This window comes from Podarcis vaucheri, assembly GCF_965113315.1.
Source record: "Podarcis vaucheri genome assembly, chromosome: W".
Taxonomy (NCBI): Eukaryota; Metazoa; Chordata; class Lepidosauria; order Squamata; family Lacertidae; genus Podarcis; species Podarcis vaucheri.
This window is the reverse complement of record NC_138757.1, coordinates 26,536,277-26,542,277: the sequence shown is the minus strand read 5'-3', so window position 1 is coordinate 26,542,277 and position 6,001 is coordinate 26,536,277. Positions and strand designations below refer to the sequence as shown.

At 49.4% G+C, this 6,001-nt stretch overlaps 1 long non-coding RNA gene across 1 annotated transcript; it reads right to left on the bottom strand.

Moving 5' to 3' along the window:
• Positions 1 to 3,678: 3,678 nt before the first annotated feature.
• LOC309523384 lies at positions 3,679 to 5,071 on the bottom strand. Its single transcript, XR_014215337.1, has 2 exons — positions 4,392 to 5,071; positions 3,679 to 4,319 (listed from the first exon to the last, which is right to left on the bottom strand). It is a non-coding gene; the product is annotated as an uncharacterized lncRNA (long non-coding RNA).
• Positions 5,072 to 6,001: the final 930 nt, after the last annotated feature.

The window sequence follows — 6,001 nt, the reverse complement described above, 5'->3', positions numbered from 1 at the left end:
TTCCTTGGCTATCGGTTGTCGGACAAGGGCTTGGCCATGGACCCGGGCAAGGTGCAGGCAGTGCTAGAATGGAAGGCTCCCAAGAACAGGAAGGACGTGCAGAGGTTCTTGGGGTTTGCAAATTTCTACAGGAAGTTCATCAAGAACTTCGCCCATCTAACGGCACCCATAACGGATTTCAGCAGTAAGAAGAAGTTCGAATGGACGGAAGAGGCCCAGCGGTCCTTTGAAAAGCTTAAGAGGGCTTTCGCATCGGAAGAGCAGCTCCTACATGTGGATCTGCGGAAGCCGATGAGGCTAGAGACGGATGCGTCAGACAGAGCGGTAGGAAGCATATTGCTCTAGCCGGGAAATGGGGGACAGTGGAAGCCGTGTGCCTTCTTTTCCAGGAAGTTGAACAAGTCAGAGCAAAACTATATGGTGTATGATCGGGAACTGCTGGCAATTCACGAGGCCTTTCGACGATGGAGACATTTTCTCATAGGTGCACAGCACAAAGTCCAGTTGTGTACTGACCACAAGAACCTGGAATATTGGAGAACGGCGAGAGTACTGAACCAACGACAGGTGCGGTGGGCTCAGGAGTTTTCCAAGTTTAATTTTGAGATTAGATACGTGCCTGGGAAGGAAAATGTCAGAGCAGACGCCCTCTCCCGCAAGCCCGAATACGCAGAAGGGGAGGGAGGGCCAGAAGCACGTTATGTCATACCCGAGGACAGATGGGTGTGTGGGGGAGTGTTCGTAGGGAGGCAAGAGCTGGCCGGTTTGATGAGGGATGACCAGTATGCACAAACCAAGATTAGGGAAATGGGTAGTACCGAGGAAAATCAGGGGGGATTCGAAGTAAAGGACAGGGCATTGTACTATAAGGGTGCATTGTACATACCTGAGGGGAATTTGAGGAGCAGAATACTCAAACAACTACATGACAACCCCACGGCTGGACATTTTGGCCAACACAAGACAATGCTACTGGTAACCAGGCAGTTCTGGTGGCCACGGGTGAGGGAAGATGTGAAGGAATATGTACGAGGGTGCCAGTGCTGCCAGAGAGCGAAGGGGGAGAGGGCAGCACCCGCGGGGTTACTGGAGCCCTTACCTACACCAGAGAGACCATGGGAGGTGGTATCAATTGATTTTATGACTGATTTACCCAAAGCCAGGGGGGAAAACGGCAGTAATGGTGGTAGCTGACTTAATGACCAAAATGTGCCATTTTATTGCATGCTCGCATGCGGTGTCTGCAGAAGAAACCGCAAAACTGTTTGTAGAGCATGTTTTCAGTTTGCATGGCGCCCCCTTGAGGATTTTATCCGATAGAGGCCGGCAATTCATGTCCAGATTCTGGAGGAAGCTGATGAGTCTGCTGGACGTCGAGGTTAGTTTCTCAACGGCCAGACACCCAGAAACCAACGGACAAGCAGAGAGAGCTAATAGCATACTTCAACAATACCTACGTTGCTACGTCAACGAGAGGGAGAATGATTGGGTGGACAAATTAGCGCTGGCTGAGTTTGCATACAATAACGCGGAACATGTGTCCACAGGGATGAGCCCGTTTATGGCGAATTACGGGTGTCACCCCAGGGCTTTCCCAGGGGAGGGGGAGGGAAGGTGGAGTGTTTCAGCGGCTGAACAATTTGTGGAAGAAATGAAGGCTTTACACCAACAGCTTAAGATCAACCTGGAAAGGGCAAAGGAAGAGTACAAGAGGCAGGCAGACAAGCACCGCAGAGAGGGGGAAACCATAAGAGTGGGGGACCAGGTGTGGTTGTCTACCAAAGGGTTACCGTTCAAAGGAGGGTGTAAGAAACTACGGCCAAAGAGATTGGGACCGTTCGAAGTAGCCCAGCAAATTAATTCGGTGGCCTTTAGACTCAAATTGCCGTCTCACATGAAACTGCACCCAGTGTTCCACAGGTCCTTACTCTCACCGTTCAGGGAGGGGAGGGAATTTCTGGGTCAGCAAAGTGAAACACCCTTGCATCCACAGATGGAGGAAAGGGAACTCAGTGGCCATGCAGCTGAAATTCTCAATTCCAGGTGGAGAGGGGGGCGAGTGGAATACTTGGTGTCGTGGGAGGGGGAGTCAGAAGCGGAAAACGCATGGGTCCCTGCAGAAGAGATTAGGGATGAGTATCTGCAGGAGGGGTTTCATAGCAGGTATCCGAGAAAGCCCAAACCACCAGAGAGGTTCTGGGGGGAGCAATTTGGCACCACGGATGAGGAGGAAGAGTTTGTGGGGTTTCCCGCCTCCGAAGAGGAGGAAGGGGCGTTATCCGAAGAAGAATCCGACTGGGGAGATTGGGGAGAGAGAAGAGACAGCAGCGAATGGAGAGAGGTGTTTGAATCATCAGATGGAGAGGAAAGTTCCTTCCGGGGGTTTCCTGCATCACCGTCCGAGGAAAGGACGGGGGAGGGGGAGGGCCCTGGGAGGGAGGTGGATGTCAGGGAACTGACATCGGAGCAGAGTGGAGAGGCTAGGCTCCCAGATTCTGCAGGAGAGGGAACGAGTAAGGGAAGAGAGAGAACGTCCTCTGGGGAAAGAAGTCCCGGTGACACCAGGAAGAAGGGAGAGGCAGAGAGCACTTCGGAGGGGAGGCTCCGAGACTCTTCCAGTGAAGTCAGTGAGGAGAGTGGAGGACCACCGCTTGGCACGCCCACTCTGCACAGAAGGCTTCCGCGCAGGGAGGCGAGGCGAAGGTTGTCAGTTAAGGAACTCTTATGCTGGAGGAAATTTAGGAGACACCCACTGACGGATTCTGCCAGCGACTGAGCAGCAGCGCAGGAGGGCTGCTCAGCCGGGGAAAGACGCAACCACCTCAAGCAGTTGGGAACGGCTGGAGGTTTACACACAAGCAACCCCAATTCCCATGATAGGAAGTGACACACCAGACCCCACCAATGAGAATGAGGGTGTCTGGGCACTCAGAGACGATCGCCTTTCACGTTGCCTCACTAGCGGGGCCCCCAATAATATTAGGGATGAGCTGGCTAGCACAACATGATCCCGTGGTGGCGTGGCATCAGAGGACAGTCAGCTTTGGGTCAGCCTACTGCCTGGAGCACTGCCTAGGAGGGGAAACACCAAGGATGAGTGTGGGAGTCATAGCCACGGTAAAGGCTTGTAATATTGCAGGGTGCCCCCTGACCTCGGCTGACCAGCACTCTGAGATTTACAATGCATTGGAATGTATTGACTTAAACGGAGTTGTATTTGCTCTGGGCAGTGTAACCCTATATGGTTTGTGGGTGGGTTAAAGCCAGGACCGGATGTAGGTAACGTGAGACACTGGCAAACAGCCATGCGGCTGGAGAGGACAAAGAATAATAAAAGGACTGGAGGAGAGGAGAAGTCTGAATTGAGCTGCCCTCCGTCCATGGAAATATTGCTGGCCTCTGTGTCTTTATTTTATGCTAAAAAAGCACCATTTGTATAATGGCTGGCTCCGACAAGTGGTGCCCCGTGTGAGGCAAACTTAAAAGAAGAGGCTAACTTAAAGAAAAGAGGCAAAACTTGAAGCAAACAGTCTGAGGCAGACTAAGAGGATTTTAAAAGAAACCGTGAGAGGTTTTTCTATCCAAGCAGTGGATATCATCGGCTTACCACGCCCGGCACGGGTTGCACAGCGCTGAAGCATCTTAGGATCCCTGGTGAGTCCGATCCCTTCTATTATATTATATTGATTTTTGAAAAATGGGCAGCTCTTTGACTACTCCCCAACAGAAATTTTTAAAAGACTTAAAATTTCTCCTCTTCTCCAACAAATTGGAAGTTCCTGAGGGTGATTTGATACAGCTCATTCTGGCTATTGATGAACATTGTCCTTGGTTTCCTTTGAATGGAACATGTGAATTGAAACTTTGGGACAAGATTGGTGAACATTTTCATGAGCTCCCCAGCATCAGTACTCGGATTTTAAATGCATGGTGCAAGGTTCGATATGCCATGGGTTCTTTATCACCAAAAAATATCTCCCTGGCTGCATTGCCAACACAACCTCCAGCTTCCTTAATCCAGCCTGCTGTGTTAGAGTCTGCTGTGTTAGCCTCTGTTCCGATACTTGCCTTACCAGCACTTGCCCTGCCAGCAGCAGCTCCAGACCCCAAACCTCCGGACTACAGTTCCTCACCAGAGGATCCAATCCTGCAAAAATACCGTGGTCTGGCTGGCAATAATCCTAATCTTTCAGAGGCAGGACCAGCTACCCCTTTTCAACGTGCAGTCCTTGCCTGTTCCTTAATTCAGGATACTATGGCATTCCCTGTCGTTGCGCCCCCTGCTGGTGCTCCAGCAGGAACTCAAGCCCAGCACCAACCTTTTGACTTTAAAATCTTGAAAGAGCTTCAATTGTCAGTAAGGACAAATGGATTTCAAGCACCATTCACACAGGCTCTTTTGGAAGCCACATTAGCCCAGCCTTTGGTTCCAGATGACATCAAGCTTTTGGCACGTACAGTGTTACCCCCATCAGCAGGTGTTTTGTTTGCCCACGAATGGGAAACTGCTTGCTATGCAGATGCTCTAGCCTTGTTACAACAAATCAGGGGAAATAATCCAAATATTACCCTTGCAGACATCGTAGATGCCATGATGGGGCGTGGCCCTTTCGCTCAGGCTTCAGTGCAAGCCACACTGCTGCAGATCTTATTGAGGGACACTGCTCTTGCTGCTAAACAAGCAATGAGAAAAATCCCAGAACCCACCAGTATTCAATCAAGGTGGGGTTCAATCAGGCAAGAGGCAAGAGAATCATATTCTTCCTTTATGGACAGGCTGCTTACAGCAGTGGGTCGCCAAATTGAAAATCCTGAAGCCAAACAAATAATTTTCAAACAATTGGCCTTTGAAAATGCCAATGAGGATTGTAAGGTTGCGTTAAGACCGATAATACACAATCCTGCCACAGATACAGCAGCCATGCTTCGCATTTGTCAGTCTGGTGATACAGCCACCCACAAGATTCATCTGCTAGCAGCAGCGCTCAATGAAAACCAGTCTGTAGCCACCGATACAACTTGTTTCCAGTGTGGCAAACCAGGATCACCGATACCCCAGGGTGGGTAGAACAGTGGCCTCTAAAAATCCGCAGCAAGCGGCACCAGCTATTTCTGAACAGCTTATTTCTGAACAATTGACTTTCGGCCACATTGAACCATCTTCACCCCACTGGCTCCAGCAGACAGGGAACGGTTTGCTTTTACATTGCCACAATTCGCAGCCCACCAAGCGATATCAGTGGATTGTCCTGCCTCAAGGCATGCGGAACTCCCCTACACTTTGTCAACATTTTGTGGGTGAAGCATTGAAACCTTTCCACATGCGCCACCTAGAGGTGCTGCACACAAGCTGCATCTGGCAGTGTTTGCTACACCGTTGTTGCCAACAGGAATTTTATATGTTCAGACTGAAAATAAGAAGACAATCTGCATTATAGAATGGCTACATTTACCGCACATCCCACCTAAAAACATTTATTCCGTAGTTGAATCCACATCAGACATTGTTATCAAAGGACGTTCACAAGCGATAACTTTAAGCGGTTATGATGTTACATCAATATATCTTCCTTTCTCACAGACTGAACAGCAGCATTTATTCATAACTAATGCTGCCGTGCAAATTGCTTTGGCAGATTTTATAGGTGTCATCATTTTTAACCCTCCAAAGGATGACCGTTTGACATTTCTGACACAGGTCACCTATGTTTTGGCTACCCCCTTGTCTCTCACACCTCTCCCCTCTGCACTAACCCTTTTCACGGATGGAACGAAAAGTAGGGGGGTAGTGATATGGGAGGAGGGAAGAAAATGGAAATGTTTATTTACCCCTCCACAGTCTTCTGCTCAGCGAGCAGAGCTAGCAGCTGTGATTCTTGCCTTTCAATCCTTTCCTACTCAACCTTTCAATCTTATTGTGGATACTCAGTATGTATATCACCTTTTTGCTATTTTACCAATATCTTATATAACTCCTTCCTTGGATTCTGACTTGTTTTCC